Source organism: Meles meles, chromosome 4, assembly GCF_922984935.1.
Source record: "Meles meles chromosome 4, mMelMel3.1 paternal haplotype, whole genome shotgun sequence".
Taxonomy (NCBI): Eukaryota; Metazoa; Chordata; class Mammalia; order Carnivora; family Mustelidae; genus Meles; species Meles meles.
Genome location: NC_060069.1, coordinates 127,735,306 through 127,756,420, shown reverse-complemented (window position 1 = coordinate 127,756,420; position 21,115 = coordinate 127,735,306). Strand labels below are relative to the sequence as shown.

The window sequence follows — 21,115 nt, the reverse complement described above, 5'->3', positions numbered from 1 at the left end:
AAAGGGCAATCTTAGATTGGCCATTGTGGATGGACTCTGTGACACAATAGATCTGTTTTTCCTGTTTCCTGTTCTTGACTTAAAAAAAAAAAAAGTAAATAAATAAATAAATAGATGTAATCATACCAAATATACTCATCTCTGTCTGTCTTCTTTTGCTTACGATTATAAATTTGAGTCATCCATGTTACTGAGTGCAAAAGAGTCCATTTATTTTATTTTATTTTTTTTTAAGATTTTATTTTATTTATTTGACAGATAGAGATCACAAGTAGGGAGAGAGGCAGGCAGAGAGAGAGAGAGAGGAGGAAGCAGGCTCCCTACCAAGCAGAGAGCCTGATGCGGGGCTCGATCCCAGGACCCTGGGATCATGACCTGAGCGAAAGGCAGAGGCTTTAACCCACTGAGCCACCCAGGCGCCCCTATTTTTTTAATGCCAAGTTGCATTTCATTGTTTTAATACTTCAGGATTTTTTCTTTTTCTACCATTCACTGATTGGTGGACACTTACGTTGTTTACAGTTCAGAGCTATTAAGAATAAACCTGTTTATAAACAGATAACAAATACATGTGTGGACATATATTTCATAACTCTTGGGTAATGAAGGATTGGGATGATTAAGTCATGAAATAAATTTCCTTTTAAATTTATACACATTACCATAAAGTTCTCCAATTAGTCCCATCATTTCAGATAGTTCCATCAGTGTTCTATGAGTCAAACTTTCTCCACATCCTCACCAATACTTGATAATTTTAGGAATTCTAGTTGGTATGTAGTTGTGTATTATTACAGTTTTATTTTATATTTTCTTGCTGTGTAATAATGTTTGCCATCTTTCATGTCTTTGAGGCTATTAATGTGTCTTCTTTCTTGAAATGTTTGTATAAGTCTTTTGCACAGTCTTAAAGGGGACTGTTTTCTTATTGAATTTTAATAAATTCAATTTGTTAGATAAATTGAATAGATTTAGATAAAAGTCCCTTTTAATATATTTGTATTGCGAATAATTTTTGACCAGTTTGAAGCTTCCCTATCACTTTCTTAACATTTTTTAAAAAACACTCTTTATTTTATTAAATTTAAAATATTTTTTAACTACTTTAAGTTCTTATCTCTTTAGGCATCTCTGTCTACTTTGAAGCATGGGTTGTTTTATTTTTTTTATTTTTTTTTAAGATTTTCTTTATTTATTGTCAAAGAGAGAGAGAGCAAGCACAGGCAGACAAAATGGCAGGCAGAGGCAGAGGGAGAAGCAGGCTCCCTGCCGAGCAACGAGCCCGATGTGGGACTCGATCCCAGGACGTTGGAATCATGACCTGAGCCGAAGGCAGCCGCCCAACCAACTGAGCCACCCAGGTGTCCCAAGAAGCATGGATTGTTTTAGATCCTTAGTCTAACTTCCCAATATTTATAGATTTTTGTATGATGTTTATGGACTTCTAATTTAACTTTGTGGTGATCAGAAAATGTTCTCTATGATTTCAATCCATTTACTTCTTTTTTCTTTCAGATTTCTCTTATAGCCTTCTATTGTCTATGTTGTAAACATTTCACATGCACTTCAATAAAACGTGTATTATGGTAGTTTGGGTTGTAATGCTCTAATATGTCAAGTAGATCAAGTAACTGATTAATATTGTTCAAGTTTTCTATATTCTTAGAGAATTTTCTGTTGCTCTTCCTATCAATTGTTAACAGAAGGGTGCCAAAAGATCCAATTATGGTTGTGGACTTGTCCATTTCTGCTTCCAGATTCGTTATATCTTCATATCTTATTAAGGTTTGTTGTTATGAACATACACATTTTGAATTATTGTGTCTGCTTAATGAATTGAAGCTTTTTTTTTCCCTTTTTATTAATTTTTTCAGCGTAACAGTATTCATTCTTTTTGCACAACGCCCAGTGCTCCATGCAAAACGTGCCCTCCCCATTACCCACCACCTGTTCCCCCAACCTCCCACCCCTGAATTGAAGCTTTTATTAGTAAAAATGTCCCTTTTGTCTTGAATAATATATTCCTTTTTCTGAAGTCAACTTTTTCTAAAATGCATATTGCCACTTCAGTTTTTTTATGATTGTATTTTAGTGTAGTTAATTTTACATTGTGTTACCTAAGGACAGCTGATAGGATTTGTTTATCCTTTCTTATATTTTTAGTCATTTACTTGGAGTATTTGAGTCACTTATATACAATGTAACTACTTGGTATACTGGGCTGAATATTTTCTCCCCAGATTAATGCCTATCTGGAACCTGTGGGTATATCCTTATTTGGAAACATGATCTTTGCATATCTTCTTGCGTTAAGATGAACTCAGACAAGATTAGGGTAGGGGGCAGGGGGCACATCCAGTATGTCTGGTGTCCCTATGAAAAGAAGAAAATTTCAACACGGAGACACACTTGGAGGAGAGATGGCCAGGTAGAGACAGAGGCGCAAATTATAGTTATCCTTCCAGAAACCAAAAATGCCAGGAATTACTGACAATCACCAGAACCTAGAAGAGGCAAGAAAGGAGTCTTCCTTAGAGCCTTTGAAGAGAGGATGGCCCTGCCAGTTCCTCGAGTTTGGACTTCTAGTCTCCAGAATTGTGAGAGAATAAATTTCTCTTGGTTTAAGCCACATATTTTGCACTAATTTGTTAGGGTAGCCATAGGGAAGTAATATAATTGGTTTTAAACCTACCATCTTACTATTTCTTTTATGTCTGAGTTTTCTTCCTTTTTTTTTAATTAAATGTGTACTTTGTAGTTAGTACTCAATTTTGTCTCTTCAATGGGCTTACTAGCTGTATATGCCTATATTTACAATGTTCATCTTTTGTTTCATTTTACAATATTCAGCTTTAGCTTATCAGAATCTACTTTCATTTCAAATGTACTCCCATTCCTCCCTCCCAGTCCTTTACATTATTTTTAATACATTCTGCTTCTAAATACATTATAAACCTCATATTGTTATTCTTACTTGTACTTTTCAATTCCAATATAAATTGCTTATTTTCATTTAATTATTTCATTTGATTAATTTTTATAGTTTCTATTTTCCCATGATATATCCTACTTTTGAAGTATAATTTTAATTTTTATTATTTCTTTAAATATAATTTCCTTTAATTTTTAAAATGTATTAATAATATCTGAATAAGGGTATTATTTGGTGTATCTAACATGTGGATCCACTCAGAGTCAGTTCATGGTCAATATTATTTTCCTGAGTATGTGCCCTATCTTATTTTTTGCAAATCTGATAAATTTTGTTGAAAACTGGACATTTTAGTTACCATTTTGTAGCAACTCTGGATTTTGCCATGCTTTCTTCCTCAAAGATAGTTGTTGCTTGTTACATTTTTATTTATTTTAATTTTATTAATTAATTTAGGTATTTATTTATCTATTTCAGTAACTTTCATGGACCTTATCTATGGAATTTGTCTCCCTTGAAGTGTACAGCTGGTTAGATCATTTCTGATTTTTTAAAATTTTTACTTTTTTAAATTTTGACTTATTTATTGTCAAAGCTCAGAATAGCTTAGTAGTTAACCCAGAATTGGAAAGAAGTTGTGCAGAAAAACTTGATTTTATATGACTTCCAGTCACTGCCAATAAATCTGTATATGAGTTAGAGACCATATTCACTGTGGAGGCAGTTTTCAGCTCCTGCTCAGCACCCGCTTTTCTGGAGACTTCTACTATCCCCTGGATGAGAACATAGCTTCCTACTCGGCCAAGGATGTGGAAAACTTATATATCCTATGTTCCTCTAATTTCAAAGATTCCCCACCAGTTTTCTGGCTAAATTATCAGTGACGCAACAGAGATGCTAATCCTAGAATAACAGAGTCATAGGATTTCCCCATTGTTTTCTACAGAGTTGGTTACCTTTGCTGATGATCCAGTCAGGTATTCACCTTCTGTCCCAAATCAAGTCTGTTCTTTGGCAGTAAAGCTGTTTGTTTCCCCTTTCCTAGACTAAATACAGTAACATTACAAAATCAAGCTTGACAGGGCAGAGGTTTTGGTAGTGGAAGATAAATAAGATGTCCCCAAGCAAGAAGGCTGAAGAATCCTGCTGTTTTTACCCATTATTTAATATTTTTTTCTTGAAGAAATACTTACTGACTTCCAATTGGTCCTTGTTCAATTTCCAGAGATGAGAAATTATGAGATTTTTTTGAGGCACATTTTTTCCAATTCTTAATCTATATTTTTATATTTAAGGGGAACAATTTGCCAATCTTCTTACTGTACCATAGCTGGAAATAAAAAAAGTCTACTGGATTTGCTTTATGCTATTTTAAATTATATCATTTTTAAATTTCTTCTTTTTTTTAAATTAACTTTACCTGGATGTTATTTAGGAATGCCATTTATTTTTAATTACCTAATATGAAGTGAAGTTACTGGATCCACTTTTTAAAAAAATATTTATTTATTCATTTGAGAGAGAGAGAGAGTGCATGTATGCAAGTGGGGGGAGTGGCAGAGGGAGAGAATCTCAAGCAGTTCATGGAGCTGATGATATCATGACTTAAGCTGAAACCAGGAGTCAGATACTTAACCAATTGAGCCACCCAGGCACCCCACTTAATTTGCTTTTTAATTCTAATATTTCTTTAGGTTTTTCTGGATTGTGTACATGCACAATCATTTGACCATAAATAATAATAACAAAATTATTTCATTCTTTCCAGCCTTACATTTTTTTATCCCCCCGCCTTTTGGATCCTTTAAGATCTCAAGTATGATTTGAATTAAAATAGTGATAGCAAGTATCTTTACCTCATTCTTATTCTTGGGGTGAAGGATTAAATACATTCTATCAGATTAATACTGTCTCCTTCTCTTCCTAGTTAGCATATACATTATCTTTGTCATTAAATTTGTGCTGATGTATAAAATGTTTTTGCAGTACCCACTGAAAAAGATATAGTTCTTTTTCTTTTATTTTATTGATGTGTAGATTTATTTGGTTAATTTTATTAAGAGTAATATTGCATTCCTCAAATAAATCCAACTTGTTTATGAAGATTGGATATCTTGTAATTTGCTGGGTTTGAATCTTTAATTTATGGTTATCATTTAAATTTCAGATGTTGTGTTTATGGGAGAGATGGGCCCACAATCAACCTTTCATATTTTGCCCTTATTAAGGTTTTCCTATCAGGATTATACTGGTCTCATAAAATAATTGAGAAATGTAAATATATGGAAGAATTATTAAAAACTAGTATAATTTCATTCCTAAATGAAATAATTAATTCAACCAACAAAACCATCTGGGCTTAGAGATTTCTTTGTGTTTATTTTCTTTATTGGGTATAGGATTATACTGGATTTCTATTTATTCTTGTGTCAGTTTTGGCAAATTATGTTTTTTTCATGAATGTTCATTTTTTTCCCCTAAGTTTATTTTATAAACTTGGTCATAATATCTCTGTTTTGTTTAATATTTAACACATAGTGGGTACTTCAAAAATGCTGAGTTTTATTCAGAAAGGTATTGCTATGTATTAATCTGAAGTTTTCAAAAAAAGACATTATTTTTTCCATACATGACAGGTTCCCCAGAAATGGGTGAAAGAGAAAAATATATGTTAAGAGGTGTTTACTACTCTGAGATCAATTCATGTTTGTAGCTACCACTTTAAAGATTTCCTTTCTATAAAATATAAATGTGTTAATTTGAAAGATAATTGAGGCATTCTTGCTACTGGCATCTTAAATCAATGCTTATATGGAGAAATAAATTATTTCTAAAACATATATTATTTATATTTATAATAGATTCTAGCTAAGTAAAATAACATTCTTTTTTTTTTTTTTTTTCTCATTTTATTTTTTTCAGCGTAACAGTATTCATTCTTTTTGCACAACACCCAGTGCTCCATGCAAAACGTGCCCTCTCCATTACCCACCACCTGTTCCCCCAACCTCCCACCCCTGACCCTTCAAAACCCTCAGGTTGCCCCAACCTCCCACCCCTGACCCTTCAAAACCCTCAGGTTGTTTTTCAGAGTCCATAGTCTCTTATGGTTCGCTTCCCCTCCCCAATGTCCATAGCCCGCTCCCCCTCCCCCAATCCCACCTCCCCGCAGCAACCCCCAGTTTGTTTTGTGAGATTAAGAGTCATTTATGGTTTGTCTCGCTCCCAATCCCATCTTGTTTCATTTATTCTTCTCCTATCTCCTACCCCCCCATGTTGCTTCTCCATGTCCTCATATCAGGGAGATCATATGATAGTTGTCTTTCTCCGATTGACTTATTTCACTAAGCATGATACGCTCTAGTTCCATCCACGTCGTCGCAAATGGCAAGATTTCATTTCTTTTGATGGCTGCATAGTATTCCATTGTGTATATATACCACATCTTCTTGATCCATTCATCTGTTGATGGACATCTAGGTTCTTTCCATAATCTGGCTATTGTAGACATTGCTGCTATAAACATTCGGGTACACGTGCCCCTTCGGATCACTATGTTTGTATCTTTAGGGTAAATACCCAGTAGTGCAATTGCTGGGTCATAGGGTAGTTCTATTTTAAACATTTTGAGGAACCTCCATGCTGTTTTCCAGAGTGGTTGCACCAGCTTGCATTCCCACCAACAGTGGAGGAGGGTTCCCCTTTCTCCACATCCTCTCCAGCATCTGTCATTTCCTGACTTGTTCATTTTAGCCATTCTGACTGGTGTGAGGTGATATCTCATTGTGGTTTTGATTTGTATTTCCCTGATGGCGAGTGACGTGGAGCACTTTTTCATGTGTCTGTTGGCCATCTGGATGTCTTCTTTGCAGAAATGTCTGTTCATGTCCTCTGCCCATTTCTTGATTGGATTGTTTGTTCTTTGGGTGTTGAGTTTGCTAAGTTCCTTATAGATTTTGGATACTAGCCCTTTATCTGATATGTCGTTTGCAAATATCTTCTCCCATTCTGTCAGTTGTCTTTTGGTTTTGTTAACTGTTTCCTTTGCTGTGCAAAAGCTTTTGATCTTGATGAAATCCCAACAGTTCATTTTTGCCCTTGCTTCCCTTGCCTTTGCCGTTGTTCCTAGGAAGATGTTGCTGCGGCTGAGGTCGAAGAGGTTGCTGCCTGCATTCTCCTCAAGGATTTTGATGGATTCCTTTCTCACATTGAGGTCCTTCATCCATTTGGAGTCTATTTTCGTGTGTGGTGTAAGGAAGTGGTCCAATTTCATTTTTCTGCATGTGGCTGTCCAATTTTCCCAGCACCATTTATTGAAGAGGCTGTCTTTTTTCCATTGGACATTCTTTCCTGCTTTGTCGAAGATTAGTTGACCATAGAGTTGAGGGTCGATTTCTGGGCTCTCTATTCTGTTCCACTGATCTATGTGTCTGTTTTTGTGCCAGTACCATGCTGTCTTGATGATGACAGCTTTGTAATAGAGCTTGAAGTCCGGAATTGTAATGCCACCAACTTTGGCTTTGTTCTTCAATATTCCTTTGGCTATTCGAGGTCTTTTCTGGTTCCATATAAATTTTAGGATTATTTGTTCCATTTCTTTGAAAAAAATGGATGGTATTTTGATAGGGATTGCATTAAATGTGTAGATTGCTTTAGGTAGCATAGACATTTTCACAATATTTATTCTTCCAATCCAGGAGCATGGAACATTTTTCCATTTTTTTGTGTCTTCCTCAATTTCTTTCATGAGTACTTTATAATTTTCTGTGTATAGATTCTTAGTCTCTTTGGTTAGGTTTATTCCTAGGTATCTTATAGTTTTGGGTACAATTGTAAATGGGATTGACTCCTTAATTTCTCTTTCTTCTGTCTTGTTGTTGGTGTACAGAAATGCAACTGATTTCTGTGCATTGATTTTATATCCTGACACTTTACTGAAATCCTGAACAAGTTCTAGCAGTTTTGGAGTGGAGTCTTTTGGGTTTTCCACATATAGTATCATATCATCTGCGAAGAGTGATAGTTTGACTTCTTCTTTACCAATTTGGATGCCTTTAATTTCTTTTTGTTGTCTGATTGCTGAGGCTAGGACTTCTAGTACTATGTTGAATAGCAGTGGTGATAATGGACATCCCTGCCGTGTTCCTGACCTTAACGGAAAAGCTTTCAGTTTTTCTCCATTGAGAATGATATTTGCGGTGGGTTTTTCATAGATGGCTTTGATAATATTGAGGTATGTGCCCTCTATCCCTACACTTTGAAGAGTTTTGATCAGGAAGGGATGCTGTACTTTGTCAAATGCTTTTTCAGCATCTATGGAGAGTATCATATGGTTCTTGTTCTTTCTTTTATTAATGTGTTCTATCACATTGATTGATTTGCGGATGTTGAACCAACCCTGCAGCCCTGGAATAAATCCCACTTGATCGTGGTGAATAATCCTTTTAATGTACTGTTGAATCCTATTGGCTAGTATTTTGGCGAGAATTTTTGCGTCTGTGTTCATCAAGGATATTGGTCTGTAGTTCTCTTTTTTGGTGGGATCCTTGTCTGGTTTTGGGATCAAGGTGATGCTGGCCTCATAAAATGAGTTTGGAAGTTTTCCTTCCATTTCTATTTTTTGGAACAGTTTCAGGAGAATAGGAATGAGTTCTTCTTTAAATGTTTGGTAGAATTCCCCTGGGAAGCCGTCTGGCCCTGGGCTTTTGTTTGTTTGGAGATTTTTGATGACTGTTTCAATCTCCTTACTGGTTATGGGCCTGTTCAGGTTTTCTATTTCTTCCTGGTTCAGTTGTGGTAGTTTATATGTCTCTAGGAATGCATCCATTTCTTCCAGATTGTCCAATTTGTTGGCGTAAAGTTGCTCATAGTATGTTCTTATAATTGTCTGTATTTCTTTGGTGTTAGTTGTGATCTCTCCTCTTTCATTCATGATTTTATTGATTTGGGTCCTTTCTCTTTTCTTTTTGATGAGTCTGGCCAGGGGTTTATCAATCTTATTGATTCTTTCAAAGAACCAGCTCCTAGTTTCATTGATTTTTTCTATTGTTTTTTTGGTTTCTATTTCATTGATTTCTGCTCTGATCTTTATGATTTCTCTTCTCCTGCTGGGTTTAGGGTTTCTTTCTTGTTCTTTCTCCAGCTCCTTTACGTGTAGGGTTAGGTTGTGTACTTGAGACCTTTCTTGTTTCTTGAGAAAGGCTTGTACCGCTATATATTTTCCTCTCAGGACTGCCTTTGCTGTGTCCCACAGATTTTGAACTGTTGTGTTTTCATTATCATTTGTTTCCATGAATTTTTTCAATTCTTCTTTAATTTCCTGGTTAACCCATTCATTCTTTAGAAGGATGCTGTTTAGTCTCCATGTATTTGGGTTCTTTCCAGCTTTCCTCTTGTGATTGAGTTCTAGCTTCAGAGCATTGTGGTCTGAAAATATGCAGGGAATGATCCTAATCTTTTGATACCGGTTGAGACCTGATTTGTGACCCAGGATGTGATCTATTCTGGAGAAGGTTCCATGTGCACTAGAGAAGAATGTGTATTCTGTTGCTTTGGGATGAAATGTTCTGAATATATCTGTGATGTCCATCTGGTCCAGTGTGTCATTTAAGGCCTTTATTTCCTTGTTGATCTTTTGCTTGGATGATCTGTCCATTTCAGTGAGGGGAGTGTTCAAGTCCCCTACTATTATTGTATTATTATTGATGTGTTTCTTTGATTTTGTTATTAATTGGTTGATATAGTTGGCTGCTCCCACATTAGGGGCATAGATATTTAAAATGGTTAGATCTTCTTGTTGGACAGACCCTTTGAGTAGGATATAGTGTCCTTCCTCATCTCTTATTATAGTCTTTGGCTTAAAATCTAATTGATCTGATATAAGGATTGCCACTCCAGCTTTCTTCTGATGCCCATTAGCATGGTAAATTGTTTTCCACCCCCTCACTTTAAATCTGGAGGTGTCTTCGCGTCTAAAATGAGTTTCTTGTAGGCAACATACTGATGGGTTTTGTTTTTTTATCCATTCTGATACCCTGTGTCTTTTGATTGGGGCATTTAGCCCATTAACATTCAGGGTAACTATTGAGAGATATGAATTTAGTGCCATTATTAGCCTGTAAGGTGACTGTTACTGTATATTGTCTCTGTACCTTTCTGATCTACTACTTTTAGGCTCTCTCTTTGCTTAGAGGACCCCTTTCAATATTTCCTGTAGAGCTGGTTTGGTGTTTGCAAATTCTTTCAGTTTTTGTTTGTCCTGGAAGCTTTTGATCTCTCCTTCTATTTTCAATGATAGCCTAGCTGGATAGAGTATTCTTGGCTGCATGTTTTTCTCGTTGAGTGCTCTGAATATATCATGCCAGCTCTTTCTGGCCTGCCAGGTCTCTGTGGATAAGTCTGCCGCCAATCTAATATTTTTACCATTGTATGTTACAGACTTCTTTTCTCGGGCTGCTTTCAGGATTTTCTCTTTGTCACTAAGACTTGTCAATTTTACTATTAGGTGACGGGGTGTGGACCCATTCTTGTTGACTTTGAGGGGGGTTCTCTGCATCTCCTGGATTTTGATGCTTGTTCCCTTTGCCATATTAGGGAAATTCTCTCCAATGATTCTCTCCAATAGACCTTCTGCTCCCCTCTCTGTTTCTTCTTCTTCTGGAATCCCAATTATTCTAATGTTGTTTCGTCTTATGGTGTCACTTATCTCTCGAATTCTCCCCTCATGGTCCAGTAGCTGTTTGTCCCTCTTTTGCTCGGCTTCCTTATTCTCTGTCATTTGGTCTTCTATATCACTAATTCTTTCTTCTGCCTCATTGATCCTAGCAGTGAGAGCCTCCATTTTTGATTGCACCTCATTAATAGCTTTTTTGATTTCAACTTGGTTAGATTTTAGTTCTTTAATTTCTCCAGAAAGGGCTTTAATATCTCCAGAGAGGGTTTCTCTAATATCTTCCATGCCTTTTTCGAGCCCGGCTAGAATGTTCAGAATCGTCATTCTGAACTCTTGATCTGACATATTACCCATGTCTGTGTTGATTAGGTCCCTAGCCTTCGGTACTGTCTCTTGTTCTTTTGTTTGTGGTGATTTTTTCCGCCTTGTCATTTTGTCCAGATAAGAGGATATGAAGGAGCAAATAAACTACTAAAAGGGTGGCAAAGACCCCGGAAAAATGCGCTGTAACCAAATGAGAAGAGACCCCAAATTGTGGGGGGGAGAAAGGGGATAAAACAGCTTCTGAAAAAAAAAGAAAAAAAAAAAAGAAAGAAAAAAATTTAAAAAATAAAACAAATAAAAAAATACAAAAAAGAAAGAAAAAATATATATATTTAGATGAACTAGTCAAAAAATGTTAAAAAAGAAAAGGGTAAAAGTTTTAAAAAATTTAGCAGAAGAAGAAAAAAGAAAAAAGAAAAAAAAATTGAAAAAAGAAAAAAAAAATTGAAAAAAGAAAAAAAAATTGAAGTAGCCGCAAGACTAAAGAATCATGGGGAGAAAGCCATGAGTTCCGTGCTTTGCTTTCTCCTCCTCTGGAATTGCTCTGCTGTCTTAGGAATTGAATCTGCTTTCTCCTTGATAGATGAAATTCGTTCTGGCTGGATATTTTGTTGATCTTCTGGGGGAGGGGCCTGTTGTAGTGACTCTCAAGTGTCTTTGCCCGAGGCGGGATTGCACCGCCCTTACCGGCGGCGGCGGGACTAAGTAATCGGCTCGGGTTCGCTTTTGGGAGCTTCTGTTCCCTGAACGCTTTCCGTAGAGTTCCGGAGGACGGGAATGAAAATGGCAGCCTCCCAGTCTCCAGCCCGGAGGAGCCGAGAGCCTGGGGCCCCACTCCTCAGCGCGCCCCCAGAGGACAGCACCCAATCACTCCCGTATCCCCAGCCTCTAGCCGCGCTCGGAGCTCACCCAGCCCGCGACCAGTTCAAGGTAACCCCGAGCTGAGAGTTCAGTCCTCGGCTCTGTCTTGGCAGCCGGCTTCTCCGTTCTAATAGCTGCGAGCTCTCCGACACTCCGACACCCCCGATCCTTCTGTGACCCTGCGGGGCCTGGAGCCACGCTGGCCCCGCGTGGGCTTCACCCCGGTTTAGCCCCTGGAGCAATGTCCCTCAGTGGAACAGACTTTTAAAAGTCCTGATTTTGTGCTCCGTTCCTCCGCCGCTTGCCGGGAGCCGGCCCCTCCCCCCGCGGTCTATCTTCCCGTCGTTTTAGATTCACTTCTCCGCCAGTCCTACCTTTCAGAAAGTGGTTGATTTTCTGTTTCTAGAGTTGCTGTTCTTCTTCTCTTCACTCTCCCGTTGGATTTGTAGGTGTTTGCAATGTTTAGATAAGCTATCGAGCTGATCTCCTGCTACCTGATGTAGTCTCAGGCTGCTACTTCTCCGCCATCTTGACTCCTCCTCTAAAATAACATTCTTATACATTGTCTTATTTGCTCTAGTTTTAACTTCCCACCTTGGTGCTGTATTGGTACTCTATAAGGACATTTTAATTAATTAAAATCTATTTTCTATTTTTCTATTGCTTAGAATCTTTATTTATTTATAAATAGAATTGAAAATGTTTTGCAACTGCATTATTGATGAATCATTACTGTGATGTTTCTAAATCATACTATTAAAGCAATTAGAGATTATGAGGTATTTTTTCATATACACTTTTCTACCTTATATAAGTCTTCTGAAATTAGATCTTATTAATATTCAGATTGTTTTATAACAGGAAACTGAGTCTCAGGCAGATTCTTATGGAATGGAGGAAATATTAACCAAGATATGTTCTTAAAACCTTTGAGAATATCCAAACTCATTACCCCTATGTAATGTGTACTTCATAATTAATAGAGGCCAAAAGAGCAGTTTGAGTTGATGATATGCTCTGCAGAATATGCTCATTCACTTCCTATGTGGTTTTCTCCTGCACATAAGCTTTGACACATAAGCAATTAAATTTTTTACCTAACCTCAGCAAAATCACAAACTACTATGAAAAGTTGAAAACTTTCTAGGTTACCAACAGATAGCTGAAACTATGATTGTGTACTTTGAATGACAATCCTATTCAAAATCCTGTCTCTTTCTCAGTATAATAAGGAAAGAGAAATCCAATTTCATTAATCAATTATTTGGTATCTCAGTGTATTAGTGCATAAGCAGACTATTCCAAATCAAAATCAATAGCAGAAGAATTTAATTATATTTCACGTAAAAATTACAAGCACATCAAAATATTCACTGCATATTTCTATTATAATTTTCTGTAAGATTTATCTATGTTATGCTATTCAAATATATTTTTTTCAAATTTTTACAGATGATAGTATATTTATTCTTTTATTATTTTTTCTGAATTTTTCTTTGGAAAGAAGAATGAGACACTCTCTCATCCTGAGTATAAATCTTCTCTCTCTTTATGAGGACCATAAACTAGTCAATATCAATAAGATAAAAGAAAAACAAATGCATATGTTCCTTTAAGAGTTTCACATCAAATCGGCTCTGATGGACTTGCAGTTGCCTATCAAATAGGTAACATTTTTTACAATGACCATGAGGTGGCTGTTGTGCACTAAGAGGCATAACTGCTTTTATAAATTGACCGTGTTTCCAACTTCAAACCTCAACCAAAAATCTTCATCTTTACCTGAAACATTCCCAACACTCATAATCCTGTTATGAGTTTTTTTCTTAATATTTATAATATGGCTAGCATTTGGCAGCTAACTAAAGACAAGTGTAAAAGTCTGCTACTGTTTATATTACCATGTATTTAAGAGTATTTTTGTATTGCTGTGCTATACTCGTTTTAATTGCATTTTCACAGAAATATTATACAGTTGCTTCTAACTCATAAAAACATGATGTGTAAATGCTCTTACCCATAAATCATTACTACTGGTTCTTTTCTATTTATTCATTTTTCATGACCATAGCACCATTTACTGCAGTCATGAAAGCCGTATAAAATCAAACAAAACAAACAGGCAAAGAAAAATCAACCAGAAAAAAAAAAACAAAACCAAAAAACTGCTTTTAAAGAATCAGTGGAAAGAAGTGAAAGAAAAAAATATATCAATGAAAACAAGAAACAATATTGGCAGTATTTTTCAGAGTAGTCATTAGCTCTAGTTTTATCAAAATCTCCTATCTTGATTTTAAGATGCAGGTTTCCAGAGTCTCACTCAAAATTATTAAACTAGACTCTCTAAAACTATAGCACCAGAATAAATTATGATTTCAGCTAAAACCCCATGATATTGACACACAAGAAATCTAATAACCTAATTTTGTGGGTCTGGACTGGAACCCCATGAACCAGCATTACAAATAAGAATTCATTCCTTTTAATGAGGTTATTCATTCAGCAAACACTTCCCTAATATTTTCCATCGGACTCAGGAAGATTGATAGAATCGGAATCCCAATTCTGGAAATGAAAAAGTAATTTTGGAACGTGGCCTTCACACAGTGATAAGGCTGGCATTGATGGAATGTTATGTGCAATGTTATGTTGAGGTTACTTTATCACTAAAAAGATGGACATTCAAACTTGGAAGATTTTACTAACAGAGGGTGGATTCATAAATTGTTTTAATCTTCTGCTTATCTTTGGCTTGATGAGAAAATTAATTTTTTTTAATATTCTGATAATACATGACCTCTTTTCCCAGGATGTCAGACTGTTTTATTATACACAAAAAATAGAAAATTGTTGCATTCTAGAAATAAAAAAAGAAATTGCTACTTGTGAAGAAGCATAAACTACTAGGAGTTCTAGATCATAGAAACTAGATTTTGAAAACCCATGCTGAGACAGGAATGAGAACATAGGTTTAACATGAGACAGGGAGCTAGAGAGGGTTATTTACATAAAGCCAGGAACTGAAACACTGGTCCATCATCCATAAATGGGAAGCTGTCTTTGCTAAAAAGAGCTTTAAATACAATTTTAAACTGTATTATTTTGCTATAGCTGTGTAATAAATTGCCTCAGAGCTTAGTGGCTTAAAATAAAATAAGCATCTACCAATTTAGATGGTATCTAAATCTATCACTTAGCTAAACCACTTAAAGTGGTTTAGCTAAGTGGTACTGGCCCTGGCTTCCTTATGTTGGTGTATTATGTTATGTTAGTTATGGATCTCCAGAGAAACAGAACCAATAGGACCTAAATACATACATACATACACATACATATATACTAGATTTATTATAGGAACTGGATCATGTGGTTATGGAAACTGAGAAGTCCCACAATCTACCAACTCCAAGTTGGAGAACTAGGAAATCTAGTGGTGTAATTTGTAAAAAGTCTTGAGAATTGGGGAGGATGGGAGGGAGTGTTGGAACTGACAGTGTAAGTCCTGATGCAAGGCTAAAAGCCCAGAAACTAGAAACACCAATGTCTGACAGAGGATAAATAAAATGGCTGTCTCAAGTTAAGAGAGACTGATTCAACCTTCTTCTACCTTTTTGTTGTATTTGGACTCTCAGCCAACTGGATGATGTCTGCTTGCATTGGGAAGGGCCATCTGCTTTATTCAGTTCACCAATTTGAATGCTAATCCATTCTGGAAGCATCCTTATAGATATCCCAGAAATAATGTTTTGCCAGCTATCTGGACTTCCCTTAGCCTGGTCAAGTTAATAAATAAAACTAAACATCATATGCAGTAAAAAGTCAGATGTTTAACAGAGTACTGTCATCTGAATGTTTGAGTGGTGTGAAGCAATCTATTCCAATGTGGCTCACACACACGCCTGGAAAGTTAGGCTGGTTATTGGCATGAAGTCTCAGTTCCCTACCATGTGGATGTCTCCATGGGCCTTTCCACAAGGTGGCTGACTTCCCCCAGAGCAAGTGATACAAGAAACCACGAAGTGGAAGTCACGATGTCATAATGACCTATTATTATTGGAGGGCACACAGTCATTCTTACAATATCCTTTTGGGTGAAGGGAGACTTACACAAGGGTGTAATGTGAATAACACAGTTTGTTGTGTTAGGTTTGCATAAGTCAGGGATGTTGAATGACAGAGAGAGAGAGAGAGAGAACATAAGCACAGAGAGAGACAGACACAAAAAAAGAAAGAGACAGAAAGAAAGATGCTAGATAATATCTGAATTCTAAAAACCAAGATCTTAATGCATCTATGAAATAATCAAGTAGAAGCTACTAAATATTCCCTAGGATTACCAGTGCTCTCTGTTACACTAGAAACAAAACAGAAAGGAAACCAACATCATACTTCTTATTAATGGAATTTCATGAACACATTTTATCTCAATTTATATTTCATGGCATCCAGGTGCTAAGTGCAGTTTCAAGCATACTCTACCCTCCCATAAATTATACAGCAAATCATCACTTGGTAATGGGCATTTTATTTTTCATGCTGATTTCCTTAAGTGCTCCACTCTGAGGTCTCTCAGTCATGGCCATATGCTTTTCTTTCCTTTCACATATTTGAATATAGAGCCATATTGATAGTTCCAAGATTTTTTCTTTTTTTTTTTTCCTTTTATGAACTCTGGGTTATTCAAAATTGTTCTTTCAGATCAAGAACAGTAAAAATCTTTCACAGAAAACAACATGTAGGGAGCTCTTTTTTTTTTTCTTTTATCACTCCTGCTAAGATTCATTTGAAAAAGATTTTCCTGAAAAAGATGAAAGAAAGTATGACAACTTTTGAATCAAAAATGCCTTGGAAAGTAGAAACATATCTCAAGAAAATGTGTTTCAGTTTTTAAGAACCTTGACACTTAAAATACGTGTCATTTTATTTGTTTGTTTTGCTTTACTTTTTTTACTCTTTCTCTTTTATTTGTGTGTAGGTATACTTGGAGTCGGATATGGGATAGAAGATAAATCATGTTTCACCAATGCATACATTTAAGGCTGTACTACTATCCATGAAAAACTCTTCTTTTCCCTCATCTTCCTCAGGAATTCAGCACAATTAGCTCATTTGCATTGTGACAACCAAACCCCTAGGTAGTCTTGGGTTGATGTCTTGGCAAATGTTTCTCCTTGCTGCTAATTCCACGAATCGTTCTGGCCTGTTCCCAGCTATTCATTTTTTTTCCTCTCTTGCCTCAAAATATAGTTTTCATTTTTCAAAGGTTCCTAACATTCTTCAAAACATATTTTTAAGAGAAAATATTTTTTACTTGAAAGTTTTTATTACCTAATTCTCAAATATCACATCTGTTCATAATTTCTAATTGTTATGGGTTGTTATGATTTGAACTATGGAAGATAGGATGGAAAAATTATTATATCTAATTCACTTTTGTTTTCTATAAAATGTGATTTATTCCTGTATTTTCTGTTTAAATTGTTTCTAACACTAAGTAGGAAACTAAAATAATTCTTGGGGTGCCTGTGTGGCTCAGTTGGTTGAGTGTCTGACTTGATTTTGGCTCAAGTCATATCTGTTGTGAGACTGAACCCCACATTGGCCTCTGATTTCAGTGTGGTGTCTGCTTCAGATTCTCTTTCCATCTCCCTTCTGTACTCTCTCTAAAATAAACAAATAAATAAATAAATGTCTTTAAAATAATTCTTTGAGTAATTTGTAAGAATTTACACAGATGTTTCTCTGTGGTCTTGGAGACCAGGGGTACAAGAACAGTTCTTTTATATATTTATTTTTATTTTATTTTATTTTATTTATTTGAGAGACAGAAAGCACAAGCAGGGGGAGTGGCACAGGGAGAGGGAGAAGTAGGCTCCCTGCTAAACAGGGAGCCAGATATGGGACTCAATCCCAGGACTCGAGATCATGACCTGAGCTAAAGGCAGATATTTAATGGACTGAGCCACCCAGGAACTCCATACAAAGAATGGTTCTTAAACAACCAATGTGGAATAGAAGAAAAGCAGAAAATTTCACATTTTCACAGGGGATTTATTCATTTTTCCAAATGGCAGAGGCTTGTGCAGATATCTATCACAGTTGCTATTCAGCAAGCTTTAGATTTATGGCAAAATGTTTTAAAACATTTCCAATAAATTTTAATGCATATTATTGTTAAATAAATTCTAATAAATTTTAATGCATATTATTGTTAAAAATTAAAATTTAATAAATGAAGTCATCATTTTTAAGTACATAGATTTTTAAACTTTTACAAATAAGATAATTTTGATTAGTGGACAAATTAAAGAGAATAATTTATTTGAAATTTTCAGGAAAAAGAGAACTTTTAAAAAAGATTTTATTTATTTATTTGAGAGAGAGAATGAGAAAGAGAGAGTGTGAGAGGGGAGAATTCAGGGGGAGAAACAGAATCCCTACCGAGCAGGGAGCCCAATGTGGGAGTTGATCCCATACTCCAGGATTATGAACTGAGCTGAAGGCAGTTGCTTAACCAACTGAGCCACCCAGGCAGCCCAAAAAGAGACCTTTTATTGAAGCACATTTTGTAAATACTCTTCAAACTTCAAATAAGTCTTCCCCTGACTTTATGGAAACATTCTAAAGTATAAGATGCAATATTTTGCCTCTGTAACTGAAGTATTTGTTTCCCCTAAACCTCTGCTACCTAAATTCTAATATCATTTTGAGCATTCTTTTGATAAAACAAGAATTAATACCATCAATAAATCATAAAATGCTTTAAACTGCTTGGCTATACTTTGATAGTCCCTATTAGGCTTGGATTTTGTTCCTACTGTTTTCCGTATTCAGTGTTACACTACTACTTGCTATTCTCTATAACATTGTCGAGTCCCATTAATACCTTTAAAATTCAGATTTTTTTTATCCACCCAATTACCATGAAGGTTTCTAAACAACATATTTATATGCCCCATAACCAAAATTTATCATTAGTAAGATTGGCATGGGCTGGTTAAACTTTAATACTTTTTCTAAAGCCATGCAACAGATTGTCTTATTTAACAATCTTCAGGAATAATTGTTCTAATTACTACTTTGTCCTTGATTGCAGGTTGGGAATTAGGATGATTTCATGTCATATATATTCCTTACCACTAACCTGAAAAGAGACCATCAGTGGGATAACAGAACAAATGTTTTTCTTCAAATATACTTTGGAATTTTATTCCCCACTAATGTTCCTTGTTTCCCAGAAATGTTATTGTGAGTTGTTTGAAGATGAAACAGAAAATAAATGTTCCTTTTTTAGTTTTCTTTAATAATATTAAGCAACAGACTCAGTCTCTCTCTCTCTTTCTTTTTTTTTTTAATTTTATTTATTTGTTTGAGAAAGAGAGAGGAGCATGAGTGGGGAAAGCAAGAGAGAGCATGAGTGGGGAGGAGAGGGAGAAGAAGGCTCCTACTGAACAGGGAGCCCAACGTGGGGCTCAACGTGGGACTGGATCCCAGGACCCTGGGATCTTGACCTGAGCCAAAGGCAGATGCTTAACCAACTGAGCCACCCAGGTGGCCCCAAGACTCAGTTTCTTCTTGTCTTAAAGCTGTGAGATTCTGTACTACCTGTCATTTATATCTTATGATAATGTTTTTTTTTCATTTTATTTATTTTTTTCAGCATAACAGTATTCATTGTTTTTGCACAACACCCAGTGCTCCATGCAAAACGTGCCCTCCCTATTACCCACCACCTGTTCCCCCAACCTCCCACCCCTGACCCTTCAAAACCCTCAGGTTGTTTTTCAGAGTCCATAGTCTCTTATGGTTCACCTCCCCTCCCCAATGTCCATAGCCCCTTCCCCCTCTCCCAATCCCACCTCCCCCAGCAACCCCCAGTTTGTTTTGTGAGATTAAGAGTATCTTATGATAATGTTTTGTATCATTGTTTTATTTCTGTTGATAGCATCATTTTGGCTCCTCTTTGCTGGTAAATGCTCTCACTGCTCCTGTTACTGGTATTAAATAACTAAGTCATATAAATAAAACATGTATTTTGAATCATTATGTTACTGTTTATGATACATTGTTGAATGAGAACTGTTATTCTCTTACAGAGCTTGCACTCAATGAGGGACAATAAAATTATTGATTAATTAGTTAACATAATCAAATAAGTATTTAAGTATATAATTATCTGATTAATAAGTATTAATTAATATATAAGCAAATATAGATACATAATTTTAGGTACAGATTAATCCTTTGAAGAAAAATAAAACAGTCAAGGAATCAAGAATGACCTGGGGGCAAGAATGATGAGGTCCTCTTTCAATCTTGAGGAAAGGAGAAAGTAAATAATATGTGCTGTCTGGGTGAAGAACAATCCAGGAAAAGCAACAGAAATGCAAACTCTCAAAACAAACAAACAAATAATGGTAAACAAAGGCCAATATGACTGCAACAGAAATAAGCACTAGGTATAAGGGGAGAATGGGATTAAAAAGAGAACCAAAAAAATGATCACATACAACTTTACAAGTCATGTAATGATTTTGTATTTATTTTAAGGAATACGGTTGTGCCTGGGACAGGAAATGTAGATTAGTGAGATCTTTTTAAAAATTTTTAAAAATAGTTTTTTACGAAGATGGCGCCGAAAGCTAAGAAGGAAGCTCCTGCCCCTCCCAAAGCCGAAGCCAAAGCAAAGGCTTTGAAGGCCAAGAAAGCGGTGCTGAAAGGCATCCACAGTCACAAAATAAAAGAAGATCCGCACATCACCTACGTTCCGACGACCCAAGACTCTGCGTCTCTCGGAAGGCAGCCCAAATACCCTCGAAAGAGCGCCCCCAGGAGAAACAAGCTTGATCACTATGCCATAATCAAGTTCCCCCTGACTACTGAATCAGCCATGAAGAAAATAGAAGACAACAACACACTGTGTTCATTGTGGATGTCAAGGCCAACAAGCTCCAGATCAAACAGGCTGTGAAGAAGCTCTATGACATTGATGTAGCCAAGGTCAACACCTTAATCAGGCCTGATGGAGAGAAGAAGGCATACGTTCGACTGGCCCCTGACTATGTTGCTTTGGATGTTGCCAACAAAATTGGGATCATCTAAACTGAGTCCAGCTGGCTAAATCTAAATACAGTTTTTTCATGATAAAAAAGAAAAAAAATTTAAATATAAAACCTATTACACATGTTTAGGAAAGAGCTCACATGAAAGGAAAGCTTAAAGAAATGTAAAAGTGCAAAGATGATGAAAAGGTAACTAGCCTAAGAGAGCTATATGAGAGCCTAAGAGAGCTCTTCTATATGATGGGAAAAAATAAAAGAGTGATG

At 36.0% G+C, this 21,115-nt stretch overlaps 1 long non-coding RNA gene across 1 annotated transcript; it reads left to right on the top strand.

The window, feature by feature from the left end:
• The first annotated feature begins 8,306 nt into the window (after nucleotides 1-8,306).
• LOC123939610 lies at nucleotides 8,307-20,457 on the top strand. The gene is made up of 3 exons (XR_006817941.1): nucleotides 8,307-8,318; nucleotides 9,914-9,919; nucleotides 20,407-20,457. It is a non-coding gene; the product is annotated as an uncharacterized LOC123939610 (long non-coding RNA).
• Nucleotides 20,458-21,115: the final 658 nt, after the last annotated feature.